The following is a 20,206-nucleotide window of genomic DNA, read 5'->3' as shown; positions in this document are numbered from 1 at the left end:
CCCCTACGGTAGGCACCATGGGAAATATAAAAGAGGGAACTACATGGTACCTGCCTTCCAAGACTTTATAATCTAGTAGTGGTAATAAGTTGTATACAGAAAAGGCTAAAAGTTCTGGAAATGTACAGTAACGACAGTTGAACAACTATGTGAATGTACTTAATGCCACTGATTGTACACTTAAAAATAGTCAAAATGGGAAATTTAGCATTATATATATTTTGCCACAATAAATTTTTTTTTAATTTTCCGTTTTTGTGGTTATCAACTGCCCAGAGCTGATTTAAGTAACTTCTAGTGCCACGTCCTGGATCACACTTCTTATGTAACATATGACTTACAAATGGTCCTTATGTTGACAATTTCTAAATAGTTTGTTTGCTCTTCTCCAGATCTATATATCCCTTCTGGTTTTTATTAAAATGTCCTATTCCTCAAAGAACAAGGTTCAGAGGTATTTTGTTTTCAACAGGCAATTTGAAAAAATACTTCCCTAGAAACATGGTAACATTTGCTACCTTGAAAATGTTTGAAACCAGTAAACTATAGACCAAGTGAAATTCACTCACCACGCCTCTGTTATAATGGCATACTCGTTTAGCTGCATTGAAATGAAAATCTGGCTGATTAGGAACAATCAGAGAACAGAGGAGAACAACAAAGGGGAGAGACTGAATGACCCACGGTAGGATTCTCATTAGAATGTCCCCAAAGAAGTCTTAGGACACAGGGTTCATTGTGCTGCTTCAATTATTCTTGTCTTCGTTTCCAGGAAAACATACCCTAATGATGAAGAACTTGCATTTTATGTACTGAAATATACTCGCAAAAGCTAGTTAGTTTGTATGTCTTTCAATGAGGTATACTATCCATAAAGCAATAGTTTAAATTTTCAATATTCCTTGCATAATAAACCTGAATAATATGCATTTCCATTTCCAGAATCTTTAGGACTCTGAAGAGAGAGTTTTTCATCAGAGAGAGATTTAAGTCCTTCTCCCTGACCCTTGTCTATTCCCTTTCTCACATCTTCCGAAAAAATGGGCACGACCCCAAGTGTGGCTCTGAAACTGTTGCTTTGTAAAGATACCCATCTGTTCCTTTCATTGTCTCCCTAGTCATATCTGACTGGGTTTGGGATGTCCAAATCCATTTCTGTTATTGTCAACACTACAGAGCCAAGAACTCTTTGGACAAGTAACTGCATCACAAGCTATTGCCTTATGTGTCCTCAAAAGAATTGCCCTTGTCTGCATCCAGAACCTTTATTACAGGAGAAAATGTGGAACACTCAGCAAGAAACAATGCATTCGATGTTAGACCTGCTATAAAAACAGACATTTTAAAATACAAATACCAGCTGACAGAAAACAAAACATGTCAAATATCCAACAAATATGACATTTTAAACTTGACCTTTCCTAATGTGCTGGTATTTCAAAGGTTATTATTTTTCACGCATGTTTTAACCAGAATCTATAAACTATATGAAAAGACATCATTCCTGTTTATTCTCCTCTAGAATGTAATCACAGGGCCAATTTTTTAAAAAGCAACAGAGAAATTTGTTGAGCTGGAGGTTTTTTGGTTTGCTTCTTTAAATGAATAAGCATAGACATTAATTTTATTGTTTTTATTCTCAGAGATTTTCTGGTCAATCTTGAGTTATAACTTGCTACTGAGTTGCTGCCTCTTAAAGCAGAAATATTATAGAAGTACAGTTTTTGATAAGTACTTCCATTTTCACAAATAGAAAATACTACAGGTTTTCCAATAGATCCAAATAACTACAAGATAGAAAACCCGAGACAGTGCTATGACCTCACTAGACTCATTAATCCAGCTGTCATTTACTGAGTGTCCAGTATGTGCCAGGTATTGTGTCCACTAGGCAGTGGGATGACAAAGATGAATGAGACACTTTACCTTTGGAGAATGCACTATGGTGCAGTATAAGCAAACAAATGTAAAACTGTGATAGCTACTCTCCCTGGGGCTACATCAGACTGGGGATAAAAACAAAGGCAACACAATAATCAATGTTATTTCTTGAAGGTGTCTCGTGAAATACCATCTCCCCAAGCCCTTCGCCTCTGGTCATTGCCTGGTTGCTCCAGCCTTCATGCTGAGGTCACTGACTTACAACAAAAATGATGAGGAGTGGTCGATTCCCAGGAATGCCATTTGCTTTGCTCCCTGTTCTTTACACCATCTCTCTTGTACCCTTTTCTCTGTAGGCAAGTAGTCCTTGCACCACTGGGGACTAGAAAAACCACAAGATTTCTTTTCCTTTCCACATCCAAAGAACACTTTGAAATATCCAAACTGGAGCCCCATCACCAAAAGGTTTGATTTAATTTGTTGACTTTTTTTAATTATGAAAGTGACTCTTACCTGCAGCCAGATTTGAGAACTGTCTGCCTGAGTGCCCGCTCTCATAACCTCTTTGATTCGACCACCCAAGCCAGGGCACAGTCAGCGCAGTGTCTCGAGCCTCAGCTCTTCGAAGGGACTTCTGGCTCTTGGCCTTTCCATCTCTTGCTTCTGGGCTCTAAAACTGATTCTCAGCAGGCCAAGAAAGTGACTGAGGTGAGACATTCTGGTCCTTCAAGTCCTCTAATATAGAAGGCATTATCCCATCTCCATCTCCCCACAGTTTCCAGTACTTGACAGGAGTCCTCCATCCCAAGTAGATGCAAGGGCAGTTGCTCAGTTGCTCAGTTGCTCAGTTGTGTGAGCAAAGATACCCAGGTTTGGCTAAGCCTGAGTTGGAATACTATCACATGCAACTGAAAAGACCCCTGGCTAATATATGCTACCCACCCCCAGGCTGAATTTGGGGCTACTTCTTTGGCGTGGCCATAAAATGTTGTACATGTCTTCAAGAGCAATCAATAAATTACAGCATAATTACGTGTTTGATTGTCTCTTTTGTCTACTAGACTATAAGCTTCTTTAAGGTAGGATCTCTCCCATTTTTTCCTTTTTGTTCCCTTAGAGTAGACTTTGGCAAAGAATAGGTGTTCAATTAAAAGAAAAATGATGGATGAGTGAAAAATGAATATTTTCCTCATATTTAAAGTTTATATATTCATTCTTCAACAGAAATAATACCTGAGATTCTAAAATGGCTCTTAAGAAACTCTTCTAATTTAAATTTTTAAAAATAATATTAATATTGCTCAGCATATCAACAGTGGATCTGAAGTAACATATAGCTATCCCACCTCCTATGCCCTGTACCACATTCTAGAACTGAATACCTGTCAGAAAGTTGGCCGTATTTTAAGTCAGGTATGAGACACAGAGAAAAAGAATCTAAGTCTAGAATTCTGAAGACATTACCTTTAACCACTGCAAACATTGCATGTTTTGAAGAACTATACCTATCACTGAATCCGTTTTCTGTTAGTCTTTATTTATAGCTAAAGGATCAATCAAATTACTCAAACTCTGATCAGCCATAAAACAGAAGAAAGCTGATTATATGATTTGTTTCATCTGTATTTTTGTCTGAATTTCCTTTATTCAAGACACAGCACATTTCCTTAATGACATATTTTGTGATTACATTAAGAACCACTGTGTATAAAGTATCTTATTTGGAAAGCTCAGTATTACCCAATAAAGCTGGAGCTATTGAACAGTGAAATATTAGCAGGGGTCTTGTCTGCCACTTAAACTCCCAAAGGGTAAAATTCTCTCATGTTACATAACCTAGAAAAATATCTTTGTGTGTCCCACTATGTCATCACTCTCCTGAAACAATCACGACAACCTCTCAGAATGCCTGCTGCATTCATATATGATGTGACTCATAAACTTGAATAAATAGGGAAGCTCTGAAGAAGATAAGTCAAGTTAGGCCCTCTTTGCTCCAATTGACTGGAAAATTCTAATATAATGATTTCTTGCAATGCTAAGGTTAACTAGAACTTTTTCTAACTTTTAGCAGTTACATCTTAAATTTATCCTGGATTTACACTTTAGACTCCTTTCAAAAAGTTAGATTAAAAACAAATATACTCTCATAAGAACTTAAATCTCAAGTAAACTATTCATATGCCATCTAGCCAACATTTTTTATAATTGTTTTATTTAAATTGATAAAAAATATAATTTTTTTCTATAGTTCTCTTTCTTTCCTTTTGTTACAGCAATGGACTAGATTATTTTTATAATAGGTCAAAAATCTAGCAAAAAATGATTGAAGCAACAAAGTATTACAAACTTTGGGTATGGGAGAAAGACAAATAAATGGATTATACCCAATCCAATAGCTTTATTCCCTAACATTATCCTTTTGCAATGTTTTCCATCACTGTCAGTGGTGTCACTATGTAGTTTTGGAATCCAGAAATCTAACAATCTTGTTTGACATATCTCCCTCATTTTACCATGAATCTCATTGCTGGCTAGATTTTCACAAAATCTTGCCCATCTTATACCATAAACACTTCTTAAATCCATTCACATTTTTTCCAGCTCTGCTACCAGTACCCTGCTTGGAACCACTGTTTCTCACCAGATATTTACTTTAATAGCATCATAACCATGATCCTCTTATCCTTGGTCTTCACTTTAGAACCAGAGTAATACGCATGTTAAAATTCAAATTTAATCATTTCTCTTCACTTCTTTTTCACTGTTCTCAGGATAAATACCAACATTTTCAACATGACCTTCAAAGCTTAACATGATCCGGTCCTGCCTCATCTCCCAGTTAGAGCCCCTGTTCTCTGTCTTCTAGACGTACAACCTTCCTTCAGTGTCTTGAAAATGACATTTGTCTACAGTGTGGAACTGTGTGTTGGGACCGATGTCTAGCACAGCATGAGGCACATAGTAGGCAATAAATATGGTGATTGTGCAGATGAGTGAATGAATGCATGAATGAATGAAGTATAATGTTGCAAGATAATGTCATACTGGGCAGATAAGTACTAGAATTCTTGCTCTGTCATGCAAAACACTCATTTTAAGTTGTTTTCTTCATAAATAAGCCACTAATCATCACCATTGCATAATATGTAAAGAACTCAGGTTACAACTCAAACCACTAGCTCTTTGATTTGCATGACAAGAGATAGTCATCTGCACTATGGTTAGGAATACAAAGGCTACTTTTTAAAATATATATTAAAAATATACATTAATTAAAATATTGTTCATTCATAAGTTTAATCCAGAGGAAATATCTTTATGCGAAGATGTTAAATAATAAATTCATACATGTAGAAAAACCCACATTTTGACTGAGAAAGGCACAGATGCATTTGAGAGTAAAAATAACTTCAATAGCAATTTCTTTGAAAGACTACAATTTTAAAATAAATATGTAGTTCAGGCTGTTTTCTGAATGAGATTGCTGAATTGATTCTGAACTTGGAGTTGTAATTTAATCAGGCCAATCTAACCTATGATCCAGTGGATAGAAACTCAATTGTATGGAGGAGAGGAAATTAGAGAAAGATTAATATCTACTATGAATTAAACAATGTACTAAGGATGTAATATATGCTATCTCTTTCTTAGTCCTTACAACAACCTGGAGGGTTACTTGCCATTATCTGCAGTTTACTGTTAGGAAACAGCCAGGGAGGTTACACAAATATTAAGGGGCAGATATGGTATTTGTCTGACTCTAAACGCATCTCTTGATTTCTTGTGATTAATTGCAGAGCTCTCCTTCTCATTATTTCTCCTTCTCAATAACCACCATAGGTATTTCTTATCTATAGAGATTTCCATGATATTAAACTCCTGTTACTCCAACAGTTACTCATGTTACTCCAAGTTACCCCTAACTCTAGGTACAGAATTTAATTGATTTCAGTGCTATCTCGATGGCTTCATTATCTTCATTTCTACCATTCTCTGAATAGGATGATTCATTGAAGATCAATTATTGGCTTCAACCCTTTCACTTTTGAAATTTGTTGTCATTTATCTGAATAGAAAATGTTGAAATGTGAGGATTCTGGTTTCATCAAAATTGTTGGCTGTAAAATAATCCTGCACACCTTCAGTGACCTGTGTTTTAATGATATGTTTAATATAACCTCATTCTAAATACTGTATGTTAAAGGCTTATTTCTGGGCTACTCATCAAGTTTTCTGTATTCTAACTTGACTTCTCACAATATATTATAAATTCTAAAGGAAATCATTTTAAAACCAAAAGCTTATATAATAACAAATATTTGGACAAAGAGTAAAATATTCTTATGCCTTCTATCAGTGTAGATTATTAGACTCACAGATTTTGGTTTGGTGTTATTAAACCAAAGTCAATCATAGGGATGATTGGCTGAATTTTTAATTTTCATATGAATAGTGTCTAATTTTAAAGTCAGCCCTGTCTGAATTAGCCAATTAAGATGTAGGCTCCAGTTTTATATTGCCAGTTACTTGCTAAGCATTTCTCCACCAGCTGTCTTTCTTTGTGTCTTTTATGTAAGAAAGAGAAAAAAATACTTGTTTTTTCATGAAAGTTTTATTCCAAAAAATAACTTTTATGTTTTCTGTAAAAATGACACATGGCATCAGTGAAAACAGAAAAACTTCCCAAATCATCAACTTTTACTGAGCATTAATCCTGTGTGGATTAACAGAAAAGTGATAGAGAAATTTTCACTTAAACATGGAACCATACTATATTATCATAAAATACTGTCAAATAAAAACAAATCTGGATTTAGATAATGAGAAGTTTTGTTCAGAAGAAAGACTACTGAAATAGGGAGAATCTTTCAATCTCAGAAATCTTCAAGCATCTCAACATCAAACAGAAAAAAGTCTTTTCTTTTGCAAGGTAAGAAGAGGTGTTATGAGTTGAATTGTGTCTCCCAAAAAGATATGTTGAAATCCAAATCCCCAGTACCTCTGAATGTGACCTTATTTGGAAATAGAACCATCGCAAATAGTTAAAGTTGAAGTCATACTGGAGTAGGCTGGATCCTCAATCCAGTATGACTACACAAAGACCATGTGAAGATAAGAGGGAAGACTGCAGAGTGAATGTGCAGGCAGAGAATGGAGTGATGAAGCTATAAATCAAGGGATGCCAATGATAATGGCCATCCCTGGAAGCTAGGAAGAGGCAGGGAAGGATGGTACCCAGCGTCTCAGAGGGAACAAGGCATTGCTGACATCTTCAAGACCTTTCCAACTTTGAGCCTCCACAACTCTAAGAGAATAAATTACTGTTGTTGTAAGACAGTTGATGGTAGTTTGTTATGGCATGCCTAAGAAATGAATACAAGTGGTAAGGAAAGTTTAGCAGGAACTTTTAAGAGGAAGTTAGGCAAGCAAGGGGAAATGACCAGGGGGTCTGATAGGAAAAGTACCACACTGTGGTCAGCTGGGTCTTAGAATAAGCTGACAAAGGAGCTGGTCCTGGTTTTCATGCTAGCTCAGGCTTGGAGATAAGCAGAACTGACAAGAAGGACAGAAGCCTGAATAAAGTTTAATCAAGACAAAGCAGAGGGTAAGAACTGGGCAACTGTGAGCACTTGGTCAGTATGAAATTCATCTTATTTGAATTGCAAAGGAAAAATAATTAAGTAAAATGAGAGAGGCTGATGAAATTCAGATGTTTCTCTACTTTCTCTACAGCAAATTACTTCAATTTCCAAAAGATTTCTCCAGAGATTGTTATGTAAGAAGTTATTAGAGTTGATGTTTGTTTTGTTTTAACTACAAGATTCAGCTTCAAGCAATCTTTTGACTCGGTGTTAGGAGAGAAGTGCTTTTCACTTCCTAGTCTCATCCCAACTGTTTGTTAGGTGCATTATTAGTTTTACGTTGCCAAATTTTATAGCTTGTATATAATTCCCTTAATTTTCATCAGCAAATTGATCACAGGATCTCCATTCCTGAAGTATTTCTTTCATCTATCTTTTGGCTGGCTGAATTTTGGCATAGAAGCATACTCCTTTTTCTGTTTTGTTTTTTTTTTTCAATTTTAATAACAGGCTCCTTGTTCTAAGTTTTTACATTCTTGATAACATCTCTCTTCTCATTTAAACTTGAAGGACAATTGGGCTAGATATAAAGTTCTTGAGTCATAATTTCTTTTCCCCTAAACTTTTTGCTTCTTTGTCTTCTGGCACTGAATGGGGCATTGAGTGGAGTCTCAGACCAATCACATTCATTTGTCTTGTCTAATTTGCTTTGTAACTTCCCACCTGCCAGGATGCTCTTAGGATTTATTTCTTTATTCTCTTAGGTTACTAAACTCACCAAAATACATTTTGGTACTTAACATTAGATATCAGTTTGTCCAAAGGGCACTGTATGCTGTTTTATCTGCAAATTAAATTCTTTTCATTAAAAAAAGAAAATTATTTGTTTATTTAATTTATTTTGTTCTTTTGGGGTACCAACTATGCATTTGTTGGATCCCTACTGATGAATTTTTATTTCTTTTATCAACTTGATAGTCATTTTCATGTTCTTATTCTTTCCTAGTGTGTTTTGAGAAATTTTCTCTCGCCTATTCCCTCCAAGCCTATTTGTGTCCCTGACATTATTTATTAGTGTTTATTTAGCTTTTGGTGCTTCCAGTATAGCTCATGGATAGTAGAGAATTCTTGTCTCAATTTTGTTTTGAATGAGTTCTTCCAAGCCCATCCACGCTTTGTGTCATACCTTTCTTTAAGTCACATTTATTCTAGTTTTTGTTGCTTCCAACATAGATTCATGTCTCTACTCACATTTACTTTGACTTCCATTTCTATTTTAAGCTCTCCTTCATAACTTTTTTTTTTGCATTTAGTGAATTTTAATGTTACTTTTCTGTTGTTTAGTCTTTCATCCTTGAGTATTGAGAATAGAAACTACCATGTTTATCATACTTACTTTGATTTTAACTTTTTTTTAAAATTGAAGTACAGTCAGTTACAGTGGGTCAATTTCTAGTGTACGGTACAGTGTCCTAGTCATGCATATGCATATATATTCATTTTCATATTCTTTTTCATTAACTGTTATTACAAGATATTGAATATAGTTCCTTGTACTATGCAGAAGAAATTTGGATGACTGGATAAAGAAGTTGTGGTACATATATATACAATCGAATAATAGTACTCAACCATAAAAAAGAATAAAATAATGCCATTTGCAGCAACATGGATGGACCTAGAGATCATTCTAAGTGAAGTAAGTCAGAAAGAGAAAGAAAAATACCATATGATATTACTTACATGTGGAATCTAAGAAAAAGAGAAAAAAGAGGACACTAATGCCTCATAACTTTTAGTCTCTTTTTGTTGCTACTTAATTTTCTTTGTATCATTGTGTCTCCTTTTTCAACTGTTTCTCTGTATGGGTATGCATATATAAGATATATACCTTAGTCTATTCAGGATGCTATTAAAAAAATATCACAGACTGGGTAGCTTATACACAACAGAAATTTATTTCTCACCACTTCAGAAACTGGAAGTCCCAAATCAGGGTGCCAACATGGTCAGATGAGGCTCCTCTTCTGGGTTGCAAGACTGTTTCCTCACACGGCAGAAAGGGAAGGAGCCAGAGTTCTCTGGGGTCTCTTTTATAAGGGCAGTAATAAAAGGTCCCAAATGTCCTGCCTCCTAATACCTAATACATCACATTGGGCGTTAGGATTTCAACACATGAATTTGGAGGGAAACACAAATATTCAAGCCAGAGCAGCAACATTTGTCCGTCTGTCTATCTACCTATCTAAGAGAGAGTTGTAATTTCTTTGAGAGTATAGACAATTATTTGTCAGATAATTATCTGTGTCTCTTTGGATGATTACTTTCGTGATGTACGTCTAACACTTATTGAACATTTGCTATTTGCAGACACATTTCTAAGCCCTTTATGCTAATGATCTCATTTAATATAACTGCTTCATTTGCTTTGCATATGCTATTCTCCCCTCCCCCTTCTCCTCCTTCTCCTTCTTCTTCCTATTTCTTATTCTTCTCCGTCTCCATCTCTTCCTTCTCCTTCTTCTTCCACATTTTTTTCTAAGTATTAGTCAAGTTTGAAGGACTATGACAAGTTACTTACAGGAGATTGTAAAGCACTGTGGCCACGAAGGAATTGCAGAATAAGCTGAAGGTGGCAACAGACTCCCTCAGTGTTCTTACAGCCAGTGTTACACACAGAAAAGCACTTTATTTCCAGTGCAACATGGCCCTCACCACTTTTTCTCCCTTCACTCTGTTGCACCCCGCAGTGGCAAATTCACCACACACACCCCCCTTCTTTTCTCAACCATGCTCCGTCTTAAACCAGGAATTGCAAACTCAAGTGTCTATAAGGACCAGATATATAGACATTATAACTATACCAGCTATGATAAGCCAATTTATTATTTACATTTTAAAAAGTCTTAAGGATTATATACTAACACACTTGCTCAATCTTATTAGAAACGCTAAAAACAAGTTACAAACAGAAAGGCAAATCACATATATACACACATATAACACAATAAAAAATAAAAGTATGAAAAACAGAGACAATGCACTGATCTCAGTAAAACAAAGAAGCTACTACAATGCTAAACCACAAACTATTAAGCAAACCAACCAAACACTGAGAAAGCTTCAGGAAACAGAGGCAGCATACAAAGGAGCAACATGTCATAGTTCTGACCTCGGGCAGGACACAGTTCTTCCCACCAATAAATGTCCCATCCTGAAGGGCATATCCAGTAATCTACATATCCGTCTATCTTTCAAAAAGTTCCTCAGTGCTTACTCTCCTTACTGCTGTGGTTTACACAGTCACACTCACCTCTTTGGAAAAACGCATTTTATTTTTCTTAAGGTAGGGAGAGTAATAGCAACCATTAATTCTACTGATTCTTGTAAAGTGTGACTAAGTATTATCTGCTAGCTTAGTAGCTGTCAGTTTGTAGGTCTCAGAGCTATTTCTCTTTTGTCAACACATCGAAGGTAGATCATGAGCTTTCCTGACAAATTACACAGTAACAAATAAACATAACGTTTCCTTTCCACTTTACATGAAATGTTACTAACTCAGAGCGACAACACTGATTCCTAATGTTGATTTGAAAATCTGGATGGCAGTTACTATGATTTTGATTAAGGTTTAAGTGGTATGGCATCTGAATTATTTGTTGACAAATTCATTTTATTTTATAGACCAAACTTTTCAAAACATGAGACTCATATTCACTGCAGTGCATCTTATTATAATAAATGAAAGTTTTAAATCAATACAGATGTCCAGCAGTTTTGAGATATTGAAGTAAATGTTAAATAATCAGTAAAAATACTGGTTTTGAAACATTTAATAAAATATAAAATGTTCAGCATATAATCATAAGAAAAAAACAGATACAAAATCATATTTACATTATCTCAATTTTAGGAAAAAAAACATAATCTATACATAAAGTAACTCTGACAAGAAATACGTTATCTGTTAATAGTGGTTATTTCTAGGTTGTGCAATTACGGGATGAGCTCTAAGTTTCTTCTTTACATTTTCATTGAATCTTCTAAGTTGTCTCCATTAGAGTTTTTATTTATAAAAAAACTATTAAAAATTGGGTTTTATAATAAAGACAAATAAAATTTTATAAAAAGTGATCTATAGAAGAAAAAGTGGAAAAATAGCCCCTGGTAATGAAAAAGTTTGGAATTACTGCCTTAATGCTGTAATGGAAATTAGCAAGATAAAAGAAAGGTAAATTACTTACTTCCAAGATGACTCCTGAGCCTCTCTTTAGGATTTAATCCTCATTAACCATAACCAACCCCTTTGTTTCTTGACCAGCTAGAAGAATAGTCAGTCTCAACATAAAGAAGAGACATGGCATGCCTCTTTTAATTCTGAAAACAAACAAGGTTAAATGAATAAAATTAATGAAAATAATCACAGGAATTATAATTTTTTAAATTAGCACATTTTTGCTGTATTACATTTTATCTTTCATTGAATAACTGAAATATACTTCAGGTTGAATGAAATATACTTAGGTAAACTCTTGTGTTTTCTAGAGCTTCCAACATTTATGCCATATTCGCTAGTAATAATAACAATACCAATAATACTAATAAGAAATATAGTATGTCTAAAGCACTTTTGAAATGAAAATCTTATTATACAATTTAGTTTTTATCTAATGAATCAACTAGAAATTATTAAATGCAGTATATATGGTCTTAACTGAAACAAGAAACATTTAGAAAAGAAATAATTTAGTTCTTAGTTGAAAGTACCCTAGAATAACAATAAATATAGATTTTATGTTAAAATGACTGAGCCTTCCAATTTAATAAGACTATTAATTCATTTCCAGGTTTTAGGTAAAGAAGAGTTGCCTACGCCCAATTTTAAGCATTACCAATCCTCACAATTCAATGAAGAGGTAAAACTGGCAGCTGAGGTAAAGGAGAAAAGTCAGCACCCTGGTGGGTGCTCTGTTTATTACTGCCTAATACCAGTCAGAATTCATTACAGTTCCAGAAAGCTCTCTGGAAAGAATTTGATTAGATATCTGAAAGAAATTCTTTAAATATCTAATAATTTTGGAAAAGGATCTAAACTATATTTCAGGTAGATAAAACACACTTTAATAATGGTTGTTTTGTTGCTGGACTTGCTTTAGAAAAAGCATGTTGAACAATTCCACTGTTAAGACTATATGTGTGTATATATTTTGTTCCTATACGAATTCTTCTCCAGGGAAAGCCTGTACTTTAAAGCATCCTGGTATGTTTCCAAGGCTCCTGTTCTCAGTCAGAAACAAAGGTGAGGTCAGTAAGGGAACCTCAACCTATTCAGCACTGGGGTCTTTGTCAGCTATCACCAATGGCAAGGTTTATGACAAATGAGGAGCCAGACTTCCAGCTGAATTTCAGTGTAGTTATTTTTGTTTTAATGTATGTGTGAATCAATTAATCCTGTCATAGAAGGGCATCGTAAACTGTGTGCCAGAGTTAATGAGTCAGCCATTATCACATCATTACACCAGCTGGCATAATGTAGCATGTGTTGTTTGTCATAATATACACTGCCATGCTTAACAACCATTAATTGTTTACATGAACAGTCATATTTTTCTTCAAAGAACCTTCAGCGACTGGTTAATATTTTGAAGGCTTTTTAAGTGAATAACTATTACAAAGAAAAGACACTCTCACTAAAATAGCCCACAGAATAAGAAACTAAAATGAGGAGAAGACATTTGGAAGACAATGAAAGTCTCGGGGACATTTCAAATAAAATCTCAACATTGCAGAATCAACTAAATTGTTAAGACCGACTTGCACAGCTGATTCAACTGTCACTAGAAACGACCTCCTAAATGAAGGGAAAGATACTGTCTTAAGAAAAAGTTGGTGAGGTGGAATTCCTATTAGTATGAATCAATGAGGTTTGTACCCATGATTCATGTATTACTACCAGGACTTCCTGACAGAAGATAAAATCATGCATTTATAGTTTTTTTTAACCATTGTTAAAATCTTGGTTACTGTGATTTTCTTGGCTGAAAAAAGGCAGTATGTGGTCATCACAGTCCAAAGTAATAGTTTACCAGTTTTCTGGAGATTAATTTTAGGTGACTTCTGAATGTTTTCATTGACCACATGGCTTTCTCCAGCCAAACATAGATATCACAAATAAAAGTAAAGTTTCCGAAAGCATCAGAAGCAGAAATCACAGCAACGTTTCTCTGCTTTAACTCAAAACTTTTTTTCCCAGTGGAGATTTGGTCATTGGTTAACTATCTCTAAGTTAGTCAATGAAATTTAATAGAAACACAAATTTAATAAAACCAAGAATGATTTTACGAGCAAGTAAGAAACTGAATACAAGTAAGGAATATTATTAGACTGAACGTAAATAATGAAAGAACCCCAATAATGTACAGGAAAGTATTCTGCTAAGAGTATACAGTACAAGCTACTACAATTGTTGTCTCAGTAGTACTCCAGTTTTTCTTTTTAATTGTTGGTATAGAACAGTAAAATTGACTACAGAGACTTTCTGTTTGGGAAGAATTATTCCTGCTTTTTTGAGAATTTCATTCTTAGGCACTTAGTTTCAGAAGTACACATGCCATCATATATCATATTTTTATTTTTATAAGTGCAAACATGCACACACATATCTTTGCATTTTAAACTGGCAAAGCAAGCTTTTGTGCTGTCCTCTATAGTGGTTATTCTATTTAATCTTCACCTGAATATATTCTTCAGTGACACAGCTGCAGTACTTAAACAAGGAAAAGCCAATACAGAATTATCTATGGTTTATTTTGTTAAAGAAGTTTTTTCAAACTTTAAGGTATGTAAGCGTTACCTATGATGGTTAGTAAAAACACAGATTCCCAAAGAGTCTGATTCAGTTTGTGTTAATTACTATATTAATTAATTATTAATATTGTTATATTATTAATTATTATATTAATTATTAATCATTGTATTGATTATATATAAACTAGAACTTAGAATCTACCTTTCAATAACTCCCTATATGATTATGGTATAATCATAGAGACAAGGTTTCTAGGGTGTAAGTAAAGAAATAATAATAACAAAAAAGTAGAAATGTAGTAAAAATGAAGGAAAATAATAACTCTGAACCAATCAATACCACAAAACTTCAAAGATATTTTACATTTCATCAAAAAGTAATATCCTAAGGCATTAAAATATTTCAAAACACACCATGTTTTTAAAATGTGTTAATGTTAGAATTCTGATGTATTCATGTATCAAAAATATAAAAAGTAAAACATATGCATTAATCCTTTCTGTAATTTGATGATCTACAATTAGGTAAAAGTATTTCCATAGAGCCCTATTTTCTCTGCAGCGTCAGTACTTTCAGAACTTGAGGTGGCGAATAACATTTAAAATAAGCCTATGTTCTCTAATTTATTCTCCAAAAACATCACAGTGATCTAGTTAGCACTACAACTGTTCCACAGAACTAATGGCAACATATAGACTGAACCAAGTGAAATTGCCAGCAGTCGTCTATTCTTGACCCACAAAATATGGCGATTTCATTTAGTTCAACCTAATATGAGCAGTGGAAAATATCTAAATCACCTAGTGAGTCCTGAGCTAGAGTCCCTGACACTGGAGACCACAGTGACATTTTAAATAGGATAAGCCATGAGAAAAAGATTCACGAAGGCAAATTAGTCCCTTAGCTACTCCAGATTATGTCTCACATGATGGGTGAAATACAAATGGAAATGTGAGCCTTCCTTGGAAATGAAGCAAAAAAGGCTGTAAGAGTTTCTTGCCTTGGGGCCTTTCCACCTCCTGGTCCTTTGCCTAGACTATTCTTTGGAGTGACTGGCTTCAGGTCTCAGATTAAATGTCAGCTCTTCAGAGACTTTGTTACCCATCTGATTTAAAGTAAGTCCTCTCCAGTCCATTCTCTCTCATGGGACCTTACTACATCACAATTTGTGATTATATATTTTTATTTTTGCTCATATCACAATAGTCTGCCTCTCCATGTGTATTCTAAGCTCAAGGAAGACAAGAATCATGTCTGTAGGTGCACAATGAAAATGTGTTCCATGAATTCTATTAATATACAAGCATCCAAATCCCTGTTTGTTTGTTTGTTTGTTTTACGATTTAAAGTGTTAGGGATATTCCATTTTACCAAATAAACATAATGGAAAAGCAACCCCATTTTCAAAAGTAACTTCAAATAATTCAATTGCATGTAAATAAGAACACTAAAAGAGAAATCACTTTGAAAACTGTTAGCATCATCCACCAAATAGTATTATTCTAGTTGGCAAGATATTTTGTAATGTTCTGCAAACAAGATACTTTAGCAGCAAAACTCAGACCTATATTGATTTTGAGAAGGTTTATAGCAGCTTAAAGGAAGCTATCAAATTTGACCAAGTAGAAAGGTAAACTTATTACTTGGGATAGAAAAAATGTAAAATGTATTGCTCACATGATGATCAATTGGTTAAAGGGTAATGATTGCCTGGCCAGCTCCTATGGGGTACTGCTGTATCAGCATCATATAATATTGCTATGTGCACACGCTACAGTGTATGTCAGTCATGAGAGATCGTTGTTCATGTAGCTACCGTCTTGAAGGTTAGACAAAACAGGTGTGTTGCAAAGATAAAAATAGAAACTCAGACAGAAAAAAAAAGGCAGAAAAGAAAGGAGACAGGGAGGGAGAGAAGGAAAAAGGGAAGGAAGGCAGGCTCTGGAAGTGTATTGACGATGTAAGAAAAATACTTTCACAAGTAAATGATAGCACATATAATTTGTTCAATATTCAATGAATTCAACAACAACAAAAGCATGATTTCAATGAATCTGATGCCTTGTCTTTCTGTTTAGACACTTGAATTAGAAAATTGTTCTAATAATTTCGACAAACTGATTTTTATTCATGGAATATTCAGGTGATCACTGCAGTTCTGATGTTTTTCATAATCACTCCTACAAACGTTTATGAAAATATTTTTATTAGAATTTTCAGAAAATCATTACCCTTTTAGAGGGATAGTGAAAAGCTGATCTGGGCTAGATTACTATCAATTATATGGACATTAAATTTTCAAAAATCCCACCTTCAAGGTGATAAAAGTTTTTTACAGGTTTATAGTCCTGCTTCTTTCTTTACGACTATCACATTTATTAACACACTCAATTATATCTATTGAATACATGCCTAATTTTGTTACAAGTTTATCCATATACCCAAATAGCAAAGATGTGGAAAAGAAAACTAAAGAAGGTTATCTTGGAATCTAGCATCCCTGGTAATCATCCGCCTGTGGCTGGGGCACTGCAATCAGCTCATGGCTTTTTGCCTCCTTTGTGAACTTTACAATACTCACACACTGAATTCCTAATAGACTCTGACACAATTACTTTCTTAATTTTAAACTATGAATAAATCAATGCCCAGGAAATAAAGTAACACCTCAGTTTTTGTGTATGTGTGAGACGGTAGAAATAATTTATCTCTCATCCCCGATCACAGATCACAACTTTGCCTGTGATCTTAAATTGCCTCAAAATGGTCATAGAACTCTTTCAACATCTGATAAATGTAGCGTCTCTAATTTTTAATGATCAGAGATGTACAATAGATCTTTCAGGGAAATGATTTTGTTTCAGACCTATTTCCGGTGTAAGTTCCTCGGTAAAGCCTGCTAATTGCCAAATTATGCCTTTGATTCCAAGGATGCTATATCTCACTAAGTGTCAGCTTGAAGTCATCAATAACAACAACATGCCAGTAACACTGATGTCAGCTCCATGAAAGCACTGCCCTACCTCAGGATCTGTGCGCTCTCAGTCCCTCTGCTTGGAGTGCTCTTCCGCAGGCAGCCAGGGCTCCTTCCTCACCTCTCTGGTCTCTGCTCATTAGGTCTTTTCTGACCACAATCATGAAAATTGCAAATGATTACTACTCTGCATTTCCATCCCCTGAATTATTTTCCTCCATGATATTGCATTCCAGCCAACTCTCTCTCTCTCTCTCTCTTTCTCTCTCTCTCTCTATATGTATATATATATAAACAGCTTCATGTAAGCAGAGATTTTTGTGTATTTGGTTCACTGCTGTTTCTTAGTGTCTAAAAGATGCACAATTAATATTTATTGAACATATAAATGAATTAATGGATGAAAAAATGAATGAGTGATATAAAATAGATGAACAACAAAGACCTACTGTATAGCACAGGGAACCGTATTCAATTTCTTATAATAACATAATGGAAAACAATCTGAAAAGAAAATATATATGTTTGTATGTGTATAACTGAATTGCTTTGCTGTGCACCTGAAACTAACATTATAAATCAACTATACTTCAACAAAAAATAAAATTAAAAAAAAAGAGAATGAATGAACACAAATAGCAGCAATCAAAATAATGACCTTTGATGACAAAATATAAACGTCTATGAAAGGTGTGTATCACAAGTGATTTTGTGTTATGTTGGGGAGCAACAAGCAATAATACAAATATATTTGGGGAAGACTGCTTAACACAAGTTTTCATAGAAGGAAAGAAATTATAGTTGACCACAAGCAAAGTTGAACGCAGGTAAAAGCTAGCAAGTAATCTGTATTTGTTTCATTATTTGGAATTAATCAGACCTGTGTTAAAGACTCTTATTTTAAGTATAAAAAATATCTAAACACTAAATAACAATAATCCACTTAATTAAGAAATGTTATTAAACTTTAGTGTCCATAGCATGCTTCCTGAATGCTTAGTATTCTGCTAAGTCTGGCTGCCACACAGCATTTGGCAGTATCACAAAGCTCCTACTGTGCATACACATGCAGATAGCTGGAATTCCCACAGTTTCCATGGAGAATTCTTTGATTTTGCTTTTAATGCATCATTGGTGCTATTCTTGCTGTTTAGCTATACATTTCTATTACTTTCAGCTTCATCATTATCAAGTTAGTATCATTCGCACAAATGCTGATACCTACTTCTCATAGACAGTCTGTTTGTCCTTTGAAGTTCTTTTTTCTTATAATGTTCCATTAAGAGATGTGTTTTTAAAATATTCAACCAATGTTCATCAAAAAATACTATTAAGAGACTGAAAAGGCAACCCACAGAGAAGGAGAAGGTATTAACACATATACTCAACAAAGGACCCTATCTCCAGAACACACAAAGAATTCCTATAAATAAATAAGAAAAATATTGGCAACCCAATAGAAAAATAGTCAAAAGGCTTGTACAGACACTTTAAAAAAGGACATCAAAAAGTCCAACAAACATGTGGAGAAGTGTTCAATTTTATTAGTCATCCAAGAAATGAACATTAAAATCACAATGTGATACCACTACACACACACCAGAATGGCTGAAATGAAACGGCTTTAATATTAAGTGGCAGGATGTGGAGCAGTCAGAACTCTCATACACTGCTGGTGAGTGTAAATTTGTATAACTTTGAAAACTCTTTGACAGTATCCTTTAAAGCTGAATATTTGCATACCCGTGACGTAGGCCTTGGCATAAACCCAGTAGAAATGGATTCGATGAAGTCCTACTATCTCAACAACCAGAGCCGATAAACACATAACCTAACCATCCCCAGTGTGCATGTGCAGTGACACTTTGCGATTAGCAACACATGTCCCCCCCTCCACTGGAAAGGAGTGGGTAGTTCTTTCACTCTGCCCATTTGGTAGAAGAGCTACTGGTTGAGGCTACAAATGAAAAGGCCATGGGTAACTCCAGGGCCCACTTCAGGGGTATGTAACCCATGCCTCATACACCCTCTCAGAAGGGCCTGAGTTTGATTTAATGGTCTCCTGTTTCCATCTTGAAAGTCTTCATAATTTTTGAACAAGGAACTCATATTCTCATTTTGCACTAGGCCCTGCAAATTATGTGATAATCCTGGGTTAACTCATTTGTCTTTTTTAAGTATCTAAAGTGGTCTCCATAGTTAGAAATTAAGCGGAAACAAGCTTATATTTTGATAGGAGAGACTGTTTAGAAATAATAAAAGGCCTAGGAGTTCAGTAAAATCGTGCCACACATACGCACACTCAAATAGATGCCAAAAAAAGAACTGATAAAAGAAATATATTACTAGGATAAGTAATAACAACTTTTAGATTGAAGAGAATAATTATTAAGTACTTATCACGAAAAGGTAGGTAATCAAGCCAAGTAATATGGCATATCCCTCCTACCTGCACAATTCTGGGACATGTTTCAGCAACTTCCCATTCATTTATCTTAGCACATCAGAAAAACATGTTTACAGAAAATATTCCCTTAAAAATTTGAAAACATAGGTTAAGGGTGTGAATTAATTCGAAGGCATGCAATTCGTTCATTTATCCATCCATCCACCTTCTAATCATACATTCATTCACTCACTCATCTCTCCACTCATCCCATTGGCAACAACAGGAATACAAATATAAATAGAAATCTGAAAGAAGATACAGCATATCTATAAGCAAATGTCAGACATGTTAGAAAATATATTCTAAGAGACATATTTATTGTTCAGTAAGTTCAGAGGAAAAGCAATTACTTTGGTGTGGGAGAAATCAGAGCTGCTTTTACAGGAAACAACAGTCTCCATATTGGGATTTGAAAGCTAGCTGGGCTTTGGATGTGCACAGAGATTTGAAAGATTTTTTTTTCTTGTTCCTTCTATAATACCTAACTCAGGTATCATCTGCTCTAGAAA

The sequence above is a fragment of the Vicugna pacos genome, chromosome 2 (genome assembly GCF_048564905.1).
Source record: "Vicugna pacos chromosome 2, VicPac4, whole genome shotgun sequence".
Classification (NCBI taxonomy): Eukaryota; Metazoa; Chordata; class Mammalia; order Artiodactyla; family Camelidae; genus Vicugna; species Vicugna pacos.
Note: the sequence above shows the minus strand (reverse complement) of the source record.